The sequence below is a fragment of the Formica exsecta genome, unplaced genomic scaffold (assembly GCF_003651465.1).
Source record: "Formica exsecta isolate Colony F162 unplaced genomic scaffold, ASM365146v1 scaffold108, whole genome shotgun sequence".
NCBI classification, from domain to species: Eukaryota; Metazoa; Arthropoda; class Insecta; order Hymenoptera; family Formicidae; genus Formica; species Formica exsecta.
This window is the reverse complement of record NW_021848419.1, coordinates 335,317-351,175: the sequence shown is the minus strand read 5'-3', so window position 1 is coordinate 351,175 and position 15,859 is coordinate 335,317. Positions and strand designations below refer to the sequence as shown.

General features: G+C 31.2%; 1 protein-coding gene across 10 annotated transcripts in view; it reads right to left on the bottom strand.

Moving 5' to 3' along the window:
* The window catches only part of LOC115234731 (extracellular sulfatase SULF-1 homolog), a 72,911-nt gene extending 57,571 nt beyond the window's left edge, over positions 1-15,340 (bottom strand). For 3 of the 10 annotated variants that reach the window (XM_029806107.1, XM_029806098.1, XM_029806090.1), the window contains exons 1-3: positions 14,762-15,068; positions 14,093-14,677; positions 13,711-14,007 (exon numbers count right to left, since the gene is read on the bottom strand). The gene's annotated coding sequence lies outside the window, so the exon portion shown is untranslated. Of the gene's footprint in view, positions 1-9,326; positions 9,575-13,710; positions 14,008-14,092; positions 14,678-14,761; positions 15,069-15,229 lie in introns of those variants that run through there. The other 7 variants (XM_029806039.1, XM_029806056.1, XM_029806070.1 and 4 more) reach the window with 7 other exon arrangements.
* Positions 15,341-15,859: the final 519 nt, after the last annotated feature.

Sequence of the window (15,859 nt, the reverse complement as noted above, 5' to 3'; positions counted from 1 at the left end):
GACTTAATCTAAAGACAGTATAAATATTTCGATTGTGTGTGCCCAGCATGGTGACCATTCGTGTCAGGTATTGAGAAAGAAACCGAGGTACCAAAACGAGAGTCGATCACCGATGAGTTTGTCTACAGATTGTAAATGCTTAAAACATCAAAATTCGAAATGGTTCTACGACTATGAGAAGCAGACGCCGAATAGACTGATTCACTCCTTACCCTCGTGTCAATTTCACGTTTAGTTTTTTCCCACGAAAACTCCCTTTTTTACACCGAAAAGCGAGAATTGGTTTAATACTCTGTAAGATAATGGATGAAAAAGAAAAAGGAATGATCGATATAATTACACAATTGATCTCTGAACCAAAAGTGAAATATCATCCCCGAATATGCTATGTCGGTACCGAATCGAGTTGTAACGATGCGATAAATTGCAACTCAGAGAAATGCTTTGTTAGGAATATTGGTAGGCTATAAAAGATGTAAGATCACCAACTTGTAATGTACCAGCGTCAGCGTGCGGTCTGATAACGGGGCATTCAATAGTAGAAATATCTTTCGAACAAAAGATTTAATTACAGACATATTTAATAGTAAATCGATTCTACATAATTATCAAGATTATAGAAAATATATTAATATTTTTTTCAAAGAGTTCCAAATATGTAATATATTGAAAATTTCTCCCTCTCTCTTTTTAATGTTAAAAATATTATATTGGAGGATACACATATTATCAAGTTATGACAACTCTTTTAACAGTATTAAAAATAATATTAAAAATTTAAATTAAATAACATTCTTATATTTTTATTTGCTCGAGCTTATTATCTACAAAATATAAAATCAATTTTGAAGTCTGAAATCCTATATAGAGATTGAAATAATTCAGTATTCAAAATATCTGAAATGATATTAATTAATCTATGGTATGATACGAGTACCGAATCTATTAATAGATAATTATAATTAAATTAATAAATAATTGCAGAGAGATAAATATACATTATATTAAACCTTTCGAGAAAGATTAATGCAATGTCATTAATGTGTACTCTATTAGCGAAATTATAAACCATGATATCCGAAGAAGTTTAAATTCCATGATTTATGATCCGACATTAGTTACGATGCATATTATACGACGATCGACAATCTAGCACGCGAAGTCTCTTTAAATTCCGTGTGGCAGAAATGATCATATCAGGGAATATTACAAAAGATGCATTATTAAAGCTTCGTTAAATTTTAAACTTAAATCTGTATTTATCATACTATCTTTCTTTATGTGCTTTATGTCAATACGCGTGTAGATTTCAACGAATTTTTATGTCACACATCTTTTATATTAATATTAATTTAATAAATTATTTTTTATATCAATACTGAAAATAGTCACGACCTATATAAAATTATTCACCTTTACATCTAAATGGCATACAAATTTAACAATATTCGATTTAACATTACCAGGTTTCGTTTTACGCGCGAGTGAAATTGACAACTGATTACATTAATAATTTGCCGCTTAAATCGGCATCCTGATTCGAGAGAATTGTAAAGAGCGGTGCGAAATTCGCTTCAGTGGCGGAGTATCACAATAGGTCCTCTATAGGCGGTCCGATTGCAAGTTATGACTACGGGAACCGTCAAGTGGAATCCAACACCTATAGTGTGCCGCTATACATTGTAACATATGGCTACGCGAAGCATAACGAATCTGCGCGGGGAAGCATATCGAATTTCGCATTAGCATTCAAGATACGTGTGAACTGCATGGTCATTTTTTCAATTTCCAATTATCGCGACTAGAAAGGCGCATGAGAAGAAGCGTCGCATTTTTTCGACATTATAATTCTATGCTGCATGTGATTTTTCTCATCATCCAAAAATAGTAACGCTTGAAACGTCATTTTATACAATTCAATGTTCGTTTAAAAAGATATGCATTTTATGTCACGAAAACTTTATTTTATTTTATTACTTTTACATATTACATTATAGATAGCGTACTTTGAAAGATTTCTGGTATGATAATGCATGGAAAATACGAAAGATTTTTAAAGATTAAATTAACGAGAAATAATATCAGCCACGTATTACGCGGAAGAACCGCAGCGCAAAATCTTATTGCTGGTCAGGCAAAATCAATATTACCGAAGCCAAGAACAACAACGCGAAGTAGTTCGTATTTATCTCTGTAATTTTTTCTATCAACGCGAAAAACATTTCTTAGCTGATATCAATTTTCACATTATTCGATCGCGATTACTATTCTGTGGATCCATACAAAAGCTTTATGTTACGCTTGACATATACATGCGAATTTAACTAAATAGATAAATAATTATATGAGTAGACGGGGAAGTAAATCAATAGATTTAGATAAATATATCTAGAATTCTCAATTTTTCTCCGTTAAATAAGCTTTTAAATTATAAAATTACCTAGTTCATGAACTACTATGTTATTCTATAGATGCATGCTTGTCGATAGAAAAAAGACGAAGATAAGAATGCATTTTCCGTATGAAATTTATCACTGTCTTTATTACCGTTTGATAGATCGAGCTTTCGCTCGTGACATTTTGCTTGTAATTAGGATGAAAATGATCGCGAAAAGTATCTGCATTCTAGATTCGATCAAATTTCATTTTCAAATGACGGAAACGACATTAATGAAAACGATCTAAACTTGTTTGTGTATTTAAATAAGCGTTTTTTATCTCTGTATGCGCATTGCTACATGTTTAAATTAATAAGTACCGCTCTATCTCATAACAAATACAGTTGAACGAGTTATAATTAGAAACATTTCATCGGTACAGATATGTAGGTATATATATGACGAGAAAAAATTTACAATAACTAGAACTAAATAAAAATTAAAATTAAAATTAAAATTAAAATATATATAAAATCATAGTAGATAAAATTATGAAAATGAAAATAAAAAGAGAAGGAGAGAGAGAGAGAGAGAAATGCACAGATTAATAACTTTATAATAATATATAATATCTATATAATAGATGATGAATGATTTGCATGTGTGCAAAATGTAAAATGTTCTTATATATATACTTAAATCATATAAATCATCCTGGGCATTTGTGATAGATTAATGGAAAAATTGGGTTATCGAAACTAAAATAGTAATTGGAAAACGTTCAAGGATATGCTTAAGATATCAACAAACAAACGGCTTATTCTATATTTGCACGCGATCAAGACACGCGGCAATGAATATCAATGTTAAATCAAACATGATATCTTGAACTGCAAAATGTCGCGCGTGTGTGACCCCGTTTTATAGATTTATTCCATATTTACATCTTTACATCTTTCTGGATTAATATTGCATCACTGCAACACTAACGAGTTCGAATCTATCGAATATATAATATCAGCGATATTGTCAATATTGATAATTTCTTGAGGAGATTATCACTCAAACAGAAATCGAGAAAAACGATCTGAAATAATGAATATAAATCGAATTGATAAGAGTTTCTATATAAGTTATATTTTTCTAAAATTAATTTAAATCAAGATCGAGCTTCTGAATCGATAGATCTCCAGTAGACATCTCTCTTTTTCTCTCCTTCTCTCTCTCTCTCTCTCTCTTTCTCTGTCTCTCTCTCTCTCTCTTTCTTTTTTATTATTAATGAGTTTTAGTATGCTGCAGTTTCATCACACTGTAACAATGTGGTCAGTCTATTAAGACTTCTCACGAAAATAATTCGTCGGGAAATCCCTTACAAACAACTCTCGCAACGTTGTTTATTCACCTAATGCATCGACGAATTCGTGAATCATTCTTGAGGCAAATCTCGCAAATAATACGGATGGGAAAGTACTCACAATGATTTATTCAGTCCCTTATATTTGCGTTGACCTCCGTCACGGAACTATTCTTGGCCCTTTCAGAGATGATATGCTAAATAATTTTGTTTCCCGATCATTTTTTTTATCAACTTCCTCAACGCATCTCTCACGCCGGCAACCAAAGTTTCCGCGTGTTTCTCAAACACGCGAACAAGTTGCGAATTCATCGAAAAGTTCTCATCATATGCATATAAAATATAAACAAAAAGATTTTATTAGATTTATTAGTAAATTTGAAATATTTCTATCCGTAATAATATAATATCTTTTTATTGATATCCACTCTCATATGGAAAAGAAAACAATAAACGATCTCATGCAATTGTAATTATTAAAAATGTGTCTTTCTTGTGATAAAATGTCACTTATCTCGCATATTCTACGTATACGAATTTAAGTTTTGTGATTGCTAATTGTTCTCTCTTTACATAAAGAGAAGATTAAAAATAATGATTTTATGTTATTGTTTATAACAGTAATCAATTCAATACTTATATAAATAATAAACTCTATACAGATTTCTGGAGAAAAAAGAACTTGGAATAATTTTTCTACGTATGAATGTACACTGAATTAATTTAATTATGCCATCAAGCGTTAAGTGGAAATATGGGGTATCAATGACATATATCGTAGCTACGTTCAAACATATATATTTAATTAACAAAGTCTTTGATATTCATTCTCTATTTCTAGATCGAATAATTATGGTTCTTTGTGCAAATTGCATTTTACTAGCGTTTCTTTTGCAGTATTCATATACCAATACTGCAATTAATTTAAAAAATTGAAGTTTCCTTTGAAATCTGTAATTAAAAAAAAAATGGCATAAACTTAAATAAATTTGTTTGACGTTTTAAGAATTATGTAATCTTTAAAATATTTTGCAAGCTTTTGTCATATGATAGAGATAATTTGTCTTAAAATCATATTTAATATGCAAAATTTAAAAAAATATATTTTGCAGTAGTTTTTTTAAATAATATTTTTGAAAAAAAAAACTATTTATATATATATATGTTGTTTTTATCTTAAGCACTCATCGTGTTTCCGAGTGCTTCATAAATCATATAATACATTTATGCTTTCGTACTCAAAGACTGAATACTGTATACTGTAATTACATCGTATAAACGTGTCTCTCTCTTCAAGTGCTTTTTGCGACTAACGCGTTTGCATAAAGAGCAGCACATAAAATTTAAAAAACAACAATGTCACAATGCTTTCTATTTAAAAAATAGAATAATATATAAAAGTTCTCCACTCAGAAACAAAAAGATAAAAAATTTCTTAAAGATTTAATCTATTTTTAAATGTCATGAAAATTATCACGCGATATAATAGATAACTGATTGACTTATTCCATTAAATGCATGATCTTGTTTAAATTGATTTAGGAGATAAGAAGTCTGGTTTAAGTTATTAAGCATTAGTAAATTATATATACATAAATTATATATTTCATACGTAGGTATATATAATCATATATAGATCGCATTGACTGGTATTAACTATTTGATTGTATTAACAATTTACCATCTCGTTTGGCATAAAAAGATAAATTTTATCTTTAAAGCAGATTCTCAAAAATTTCTTAATTGTAATTTTTCAAATGTGGCGTTATCGTAGTCTATCATAAGTTTATTTTTGATGCAAAGTATTTTTAATACATTCATAAGTTTGTCAGAGAAAGAAAAATAGCATGACAAAAATTTTCGTGACTCTTCTCGATCATTAATTGAGATGAGACCTATATTGTGTACTGTCTTTTCAGTATCGATTTGCCGATATTTACACGGCTGCATCGTAATAACGGCCTACACGAATCTACTCTCTTAGATTAAATTAGTGAAAATGTCACTAATTAAAACGGTGACACAAAATTTCATTCGGAAGATAAGTGAGTATTTATTGATTTTTAATGAAAACACATTTTGCACCTTCATCTTCGTCTTTTGATCTCACTAGCAGTAAAATTGAAAAATTAGTAATAATAATACATACATTTCGCAGATATATTTTTTAAAGCATTTTTTATCTATTTTAAATTGTTATTTTTTGGGAGAGAAGTTCCTATACTAGAATGAAATACGTAACACTCGTTTTCAAATTTAGAATTATATACATATTATATTTTCTTACTCTTAAAATGTGATAAACTCACAAAAATTAACAAGACTCTTGATTAAATTCAGATATTTTTTTAACCAAATATATCGTTATAAATTTATCTTATATATTAGATGTATTTTAAAATATTTCTGATTGAAACAACATTTAGTGATTTCCTTCCAATTAAATTTTATAATTTACACACTGTGCTATACTTACAATATACCTAATTAAGACCATCAGTAACTATATATTGCGTTCAGTAATAATGTACTGATACCATTTAGAAGAGTATGTAATTTTGCTGAAAAATTAAAGGACTGCATCGTGTGTGTACAATGAAAGTATAATTTATATTCCAACGAAAGTTAAATACGGCTGACACTAAATCAGCCCTGAGAAAACAGAAAGAAACTTTTGCCATCGTATTATTATTATATAAGGTGAAACGTATGGTAAGATGTGTTTACTAATGTGTATGTGTGTGTATGTGTACGTGTCTTGATCATATCCATTATTACTTATTGTCAACAGATGGAGATTGACAACATTACTTTTTCGTAAGCAAAAATACATGTAGCTGCTATAAATAGGCAAAAATATTAGGCATCATTATCTTAAACGGAAGGATGTCTGGAGTTAACCGTGATCAATGAGGCGGTTCCCTCAGGCAGTGGTCCTGTGACTACTTTTGTCTGTAAACATTAGTTAGACATCCTAATTTTTGATAGTGTGGGAGGAGGATACCCCTGACTCGGAATTCGAACTCAGGTTCTCCATTTTCCGGGCGGTTACTGCTGTTGATCACGGTGCTACGCAGGACCTATAAACTGACACTTTTTTGTTCGCATACTTAAGCGGGATTATTGGTCGGTCGGTCAGCAATGTATTCGTTTCCAAACATTCTCTAAAGTATCGTTTTCAAATTTCACGCAGTCGATGCAAATAATTCACGAAGTGTAATGCGTAAAATCAGCAACAACTGCATTACCATATTCATCAAATAAAATAGAACTACATATAAAATTTGAAATAATGAGAGACACACGTATATTGGATAAATTATCTATGGAAATAGATATATATATATATATATGTTATGAAATATTTTATATTTTATAGTATAATACATATAATAGAACGAAATATAATTCGCGCATGCGGTGAAATATTCATTTCCTTCGGTAACATTACTCAAGCAAATAAACGAGAAGAAGCTTCTGTCAAACTAATCATGTAGTATTATTTGACAAGAACATATAATTGCACTTTATAAAAGTACTTTATTTTAACTACAGAAAAAGTAAGATTTCAATGTTGTATCTCATATATAATATTAGATGCATTTTAAAATATTACTGATTGAAGCAGCTACAACTAACCGATTTTTTTTCAATGAAATTTCATTAATTTTTACAGTATTTTACTTGTAATATAATTATAACTGAGACCATCACTGACTACATATTCACTGCGTTCAGTAATAATGCACCGATTCTATCTAAAAAAAAGTATGGAATTTTCCTAAAAGGTCAAAGAACAATGTGTTGTACAACGGATATGCAATTTCCAATGAAAATTAGATTCGGCTAATACTAAATCAACCTTGTGTGTGTGTGTATGTGTGTGTGTGTGTGTGTGTGTTTTCATTGGAAATTGCATATCCGTTGTACAACACATTGTTCTTTGACCTTTTAGGAAAATTCCATACTTTTTTTTAGATAGAATCGGTGCATTATTACTGAACGCAGTGAATATGTAGTCAGTGATGGTCTCAGTTATAATTATATTACAAGTAAAATACTGTAAAAATTAATGAAATTTCATTGAAAAAAAATCGGTTAGTTGTAGCTGCTTCAATCAGTAATATTTTAAAATGCATCTAATATTATATATGAGATACAACATTGAAATCTTACTTTTTCTGTAGTTAAAATAAAGTACTTTTATAAAGTGCAATTATATGTTCTTGTCAAATAATACTACATGATTAGTTTGACAGAAGCTTCTTCTCGTTTATTTGCTTGAGTAATGTTACCGAAGGAAATGAATATTTCACCGCATGCGCGAATTATATTTCGTTCTATTATATGTATTATACTATAAAATATAAAATATTTCATAACATATATATATATATATATATATATATGTTATGAAATATTTTATATTTTATAGTATAATACATATAATAGAACGAAATATAATTCGCGCATGCGGTGAAATATTCATTTCCTTCGGTAACATTACTCAAGCAAATAAACGAGAAGAAGCTTCTGTCAAACTAATCATGTAGTATTATTTGACAAGAACATATAATTGCACTTTATAAAAGTACTTTATTTTAACTACAGAAAAAGTAAGATTTCAATGTTGTATCTCATATATAATATTAGATGCATTTTAAAATATTACTGATTGAAGCAGCTACAACTAACCGATTTTTTTTCAATGAAATTTCATTAATTTTTACAGTATTTTACTTGTAATATAATTATAACTGAGACCATCACTGACTACATATTCACTGCGTTCAGTAATAATGCACCGATTCTATCTAAAAAAAAGTATGGAATTTTCCTAAAAGGTCAAAGAACAATGTGTTGTACAACGGATATGCAATTTCCAATGAAAATTAGATTCGGCTAATACTAAATCAACCTTGTGTGTGTGTGTATGTGTGTGTGTGTGTGTGTGTGTGAGAGAGAGAGAGAGAGAGAGAGAGAGAGAGAGAGAGAGAGAAAACAGGAAGAACCTGTTCTATTTGCACTTTAAACAACTAGCAAAGAGAGATAGGAAGAGAGAGAGAGAGAGAGAGAGAGAAGTTTCTTGATAGATATCAAGATATCATATAATAATATTAGCAGAGTGCACCTTTCTTTTCAAACACGTGAGTTACCATCGGCGCACAATTACGCGAATGTGTAACATTATATATTATTTATATTATTTAATTTAGTTAAATAGTTATATATTTATTTATTAAAAACAATAAAAAACTACAAAAATATAATGCAGTGAATTTAGAATAAAATATGTGAAATAAAAATAATACAATAAAATAATATATATACTAATATAATAGACAATGCAAAGCATCATAAAAATAATTTAGATCGGGAAAGAAAAAAATATTCTCTAAAAAGTGCAATCACATATTTGAGCTAACTGATATATTAATGTTATTTAATCGGTTTTATTAATATAATAAGATACATATCCTTTCGATAATGATAAATTTGTATGATGCGGAGTGAGAGAAACGCTTTCGAAAAAATAGGCAATGGATCGAAAATCAGAGGGTTCATAGTTATTTACATAAAAAAAAGGGACTCACTTATATGCAGAGAAGATCCAGTCAGCGATCCCCGACATTCAACACACTGCTTCCTGACGGTGAAACTCAATCAACGGTGTGTCCTCTCGTTTATTGTAATCCGAATCGGCGGTAAAATTTGGCCACGAATAATCGCGACGATAGCGAAAACGAATAAATGCACGTGACGTCGAAATACAAGTTACACAAGCAACGAACAAATCACGACACGACCATCCTACACGGCCGTCGCGGCCAGACTGAATTGTAAAGTCAGTCAGTCTACCTCCGCTCTATCCAGCTGCTCTCTCTCTCTCTCTCTCTCTCTTTTTTCCTTCCTCTCCCTCCATCCTCTCCTCGTCGGAGATCGGAGCGCCGGCAGAAAACTGCGCGCCGATCTCGGCCTTACCGAGTCCTACGGCCGTGCCAAGTGTACCTTTCCGTGATGCCCTCCTCTCCGGCAAACCGGTGTCGTGACGGGAGGGCGGGAGAGCCGGAGAAAATCTCACTCTCCTCCGCGATGAGACGATTTATCGGTTCGCTCACTATTGCGGAAGGGATCAGTCGCGGCAACCTGTATATCCGATGTGAAAGATTCGAAATTTACGACTATCGATAATAAAACAATCAATTATTTACTTTTCAATATTTATGACGCAGATTTTAAATTGTCTAGATTTTTATTTTAATATCGAATTAGAGTTTCTGAATGTATTTTAATCTGTTAAATACTCTTTTCGTGTTCGAAATAATATATATCATCGGTATTAAAATAATAATAATTTTGCCACATTTTTTTCTTTATAGTGTATGATCGTATCTTTCAGAATTTCTAAAAAAACAGAGTCTCATTAAATATCGATCATAAACGTTGAAAAGTCATTGAAAAAAATGTCTTGATCACATTTTCAAGAATCGAATAAATAAATATAGAAATAACTTCAAACAGAATGTGTATGTGTGTGCGTGCGTATATAATTTATATAATAGGTTATTTTTAAAAGAGAGAGTAAGAAGATATATATATATATATATATACATATATATATTAGTATATAAAGTAACAGGAATTCTCCTTTCTTCCGTGTATATGTACTCAAACAGTTTTTATTATAAAATATATAAGCTGTTAATATAAAATTACAATTTTTTATTATAACAAAAATTTTCTATGTTAATAATGCAAATAATTTAAGAGCTATTTTTATTCTCGTGATGGTCCAATAGTCATTGCAATTTTAACGCAATTATAGTGATGCTCGTAATGTCAGTCGAATATTCTTATCGTTAGTGAAAACGCACGGCGCAATTAAAAGAATCCGAAATCTCTCTCACGATCGAGAAAAACTACGTCCGCCAATATATTAACGTAACTACTTTCAAGAATAACCGTAAACGCATTAATGGCAAATGCTCGCTAAATTTTCGCTTTATACAAAATAGTGACGATCAAAACCCAAGTACCAACGCGGAAGCGCTCGTAAAGCTTTTAGCGAAAATTAATATCGAAAATGTTCGTACGCATTTCGGTAGTAAAATTCTCGTATATATTTCATAAAGCCATATGTTACGACTGTAAAAATCAGAAGAATGGAGGAGAATTTTTAATGTACAGAGTATTAATCTTCACGATGACGCCTACATCTGTTCTGTTACTTTTGCTGTTCGAAATACCACAGGGTCATGACGCGAAAATTTATGTCTCAGAAATATGAACGGTATCTTTATCGGTGTCTATAGAACGTATATCGTGTAAGTATGTATGACCCCGCTGGAGTCGAAGCAAACTTGCATCCGCAGGTTGAAGCTTAACTTGGTCTTCCGGACCCGACATTTCGACGATAAGCTAAAGTTTCAAGGGAAAGCGCATGCCTTCCCTTCTCTCTCGGTCATTTAATATTATCAGTACTCGAATATGCTACACCAAGAGCACTCTTGCGGAGTGCCGATATGTAAATTATGTGTGTGCATCCTATTATGCATATTATATATAATATCTTCATAAACTCACGATGGTTTCATGACCAGCGTGAGTTATATTATATCTGTATTTCTTTATGATTCTCTCTTTAATCATAAAAAATGTTTTTTCAAATTTATGTTCCAAGAAAATCGATTTATCAGTGCAAACATAAATCGCAATAATGTCTAGGAAAGAATTTTTGAACCAAACATAAATATCGACGTATCCGAACATTTAGTGAAATCAATCACTTCTGATTAATAACGCATACCTGAATGAATTTTTCAGTTGAGACTGTTTTACTAATAGCGCATTTATGTAAATTTCGTCAATACTTGTCGGATATCTGAGAAATAAGGCGATCTCGTCTATTTATCTTTTATAACGCATTGCAGGTAAATTAACCTTTGTGTGTACACCGTGTCATTTTTATCGGTATGGTATTTATTTTATCGAGCTGAAATCAGTGAAGTGTCAAGAACGCACGTCCATTGCTGTTGTTTTTCCTCGTTCGGAGGAATTATAATAAGATCAGTATTAATTTCATAGTTTATACTATAGATACATAGCATATACATATATAAATATAGTTCGATGCTTATATTATATATATATATATACGAGTAGGTCATTTGAAAGAACAGTTAAAGGTATATGAAATATATTTATATATATATATATATATATATATATACATATTTGCACGTAAACAAATATAAAGGCGTAAATCAGTCTTATTAACGCTTATTATAGCTATACGAGAAAAAAAAATTAGCGATACAATAAATTAGCCTTGTTGTGTTGAAACAGATTATTTGGAATTAATTTAAAAGATTTAATTTAATTTGATCTCGGTTGTCAATGCAAGAAAATACGCGATTAAGATGAACAGATTTTTAATCGATACATTTTTTAAACATATGTTCGTACGTTCTCTTTTTGCTTCAAGTCAGACATCAATCTTGTACGAATGCTTTCAAGAACGATTAGGTCATCACCATCACCCTCGCGGGGCAGCACTTTTATTTGCACAAAACGAGTCATTGTATATCCCGGATGCGATCATTATCATTAAGAATAACTAAACCTTATGTCTCTCTTCCACTTATTTCTCCTTTCACCTTCCTTTTCTGAAGAGATAAGACGACTACGCACGCCGTGGCCCACGCGACACCCATTACGACTAATCAATTCTTCAAATTGTCGCCATAAACGATACGGATTATTCTTCAATCTCGTCTTGGAATGCATCGCTCGCACATATACGCAATGAGATTATTATTCTCGAGTCAAGCTCTTCCACCGGACAGAAAGAAACAACGCGTAAGAGCGAGATATTCGCCTCACAAGAAATATATTGAGAGAAATTTATTTTGTAAAAGTATAAATTTATAATTTCTGAGAAGAAAAATGTTTATTAGATCTGATGAATTAATTTAAATCGTATTTTAAATTAATTGAAAAACTGATTCTTTTAACTCACTGTTATATTTTTTGAGAGGGGATGTTTTTAGATCTATGTATAGAGTTTTATGCATTCTACACTTCGAATGAAACAATGATGATATTCATATTTTAAGGAGATAAAAAACGAAAAATAGCTGAAATAAGCTTACATTATAAGTTGATGAAAATAATGTCCCACAAATATTCACTTCGAACTGAAGCAAACGATTTTGAAATTCACACATGCATGCACACAGGGGTGTATATATCATTATATTTCTTATATATATATATATATATATTTCGATACCATTCGTTTCTACAGATATGTTAAGATATATAAAGCGCATAAAATCGTTCATATGTAAAAAGTATAATTTAAAAGATAAAAAGCATATATTCCTACTTTTAAAGATTAGAATATATATATTTTATACCGTATATTTTAGATCGGAGATGAAACGATGAAATAATCATAATCTAAGGTTGCCGCACTACGGCAGATTTATTATATTAATCAATCTCATTGTGTGTCATAAATATTTCTACAACTTTTAATCTTATATTGCTATTTCGAAAATGTATGTTGCCTATATATTTAATAAGAAATTTCTCCAAATAGCGCGATATTTTATCTTCATATCTATATCGCATCTTCTGGTAGTTTCTGTTCACCTCCTGTGCCAGTAGATATAATTCGTAGAAGAAATCCTCATCGTTTTCTTAGTCATTCGTGAACGTATCGCGTTCATCTTTCAATTTGAAATTCATCGCCAATCTCTCTCGCATAAATTATAAATTATATTATAATTCTCTTACACAATAATTAATTTTTTATAACCAGTATCTTATAATTATTTATAAAATATATTTAGTCGGGAGTAAAAGAAGCCGAGAGTTCAATTTTCTTAAATATATCATTATTACTCAGAGAGAAAGAGAGATTTCCAATTTCCTTGTATGTAAGAATATACAGAGCAAGAGATATTCACATACCTCATTTGATAAAATATCCCATCATGTTGCCAAGGTCCCTTGCGAAACCGTATCTCTGTCCGTCGTAATCGTTGAATTTAAGCCTTATGTAGATCATATCCTTGGAAGTGAAGCAAACATACTTCATGAACAATCTCTGGCGACGGAGGGACGGGATATCTGGATCTATATCGTCCATTCTATTTGCATTTCTCCGGGAAAACAATCCGTCTGCCGCTTCCAGTCACGAAAACTTTGCCTCGAGATGTTCGTGATTCGCGTTTGCATACGATATTGTCCCTTGTTGTTGATTCAAACCTAGAAGAATACGTAGATACAACATTTTGCAGTGACGACGGATCTTTTCTAGATTAATTAATTTTGTTCATCAAGATACACGTACGTAAACTTATATATTTAGAAGACATTTGTAAAGCTAATTTTCATGGCAAAAACAGAATTTTTATAGAATTAATGTTAATGGAAAAATGGGGAGACTACTACCGACGAAATTTTGTTGCACATGATATTTTTTGAACAATTCCTTGATATTTCCATTTTTGAATATACAATTGTCATATTGCCTTAACGAAAAAATCAAAGTGGTTTCAAAATGAAACGAATGCTTCACTACTGAAAGCGTTTTTACAGAAGTATAAAAACCATCAATATAAAGGAATTAACGTGAAATTTTGCATACAAATAGATATTCGTAAAACTAAGCACGGTACGAATGCGGCAACGTAACTCAACTTTCTCAAAGTTCCACGTTTGCAACGATAAAGTGGAATTGTCCGACGACATTACTGCGAACTCCATCGCGGGTGAAAGAAATAAACTGCGGTATAAATACGGGGACTCATGGACCGCCTGCTAATAAAGTAGGATTAGAACGTGAACGTTGTTGTTTCCCTCTACGCTTGTAACTTTATAAAATCTCTTGCCACGGTAACTCAATATGTCCAAGAATTATATCCTTTGCACAAGACTGAAAAGCATTGGAAGAACATCATGATATTAATATTTGTATATATACCGCTTTTATTTGCATCTTTTCTATATTATCGGATACCTTCGTGAAACTCGCTCTTTCGATATAATCTCTGAAGAAATATAAGAAGAGTTCCGTCAATTCTACGGGGACCGGATATTTATGCTAATACATATTAGGAAAAAAAATCATTCTTCCTCGTGTGTACGCGAAATATCTGCAATATCTGTACAACATCTATACGTAACGGTATGTTTTATAATGCAACATAAATTATTCGCGGGAAGGATCTGTTTTTTAGAGTTGAGTAAACTACTTCTAGTGAAATCAATGTTATGAAAAAAAAACCGCTTTTTATATGTATTTCGGAACGAATTAAAATGTCTATGTATGTCCTGGATGCCCTTTGGACGTCCTAAGGACATCCTTGTGCTGTCTGGGTAATGTACAATTAATATTATTCTTTCTAATCGTACTTTAGAATCTTAATCATATTTATACAATTAAAATATCAGCTTTGTATTATATAGAGAAGTATAATCTACAAACATTTCCAGAGAAATAAATTAAAAGACGATGACAAAAAGGAGCGAATGCATGTAGTGGCAAAACGACTGGTTCCATCACACAACCTCACTATACAATAGTCACAAATAGACTAAAATTGAATGGCACAATACTACGTAGCTGCGTACGAAACGCGTGAGAAATCCCCCACCATTTCCCCACCATCTGAGAGCGCTGACGCTGATTGCGCGGTGCATGCCTAGGCGTCCTTCGTTGACATTCGTAAACGCTCGGTATCCGAAGCCACCGGGGAGAGAGACGATGGGATAAGGAGGAGGATCTTACGTTTCACTTGGCACTGGCAGTGGCAGTGTTTTGCATATTACTCCACAGTCTCCATCTCCAGTCTACTCCAGTTTAGTTGCGATTGTTGAATAGTAAGGTTGTTAGATAGAAATAGCACTAAATTGTACTTCGTCATTAGTTTGTTACTGTTTTTTATGCTTCATTCAGAAATAACTGCTTGTTTTCTCTCTTTCTCTCATTGTTAATAACACACATTGAATTATTATATATATTATAATTCTCAGTTTTCGCAATTTTTATACAAATACATTTATTATATATTTATTTATTTATTTACATTAATCTCCTTCTTATATTCCTATATAT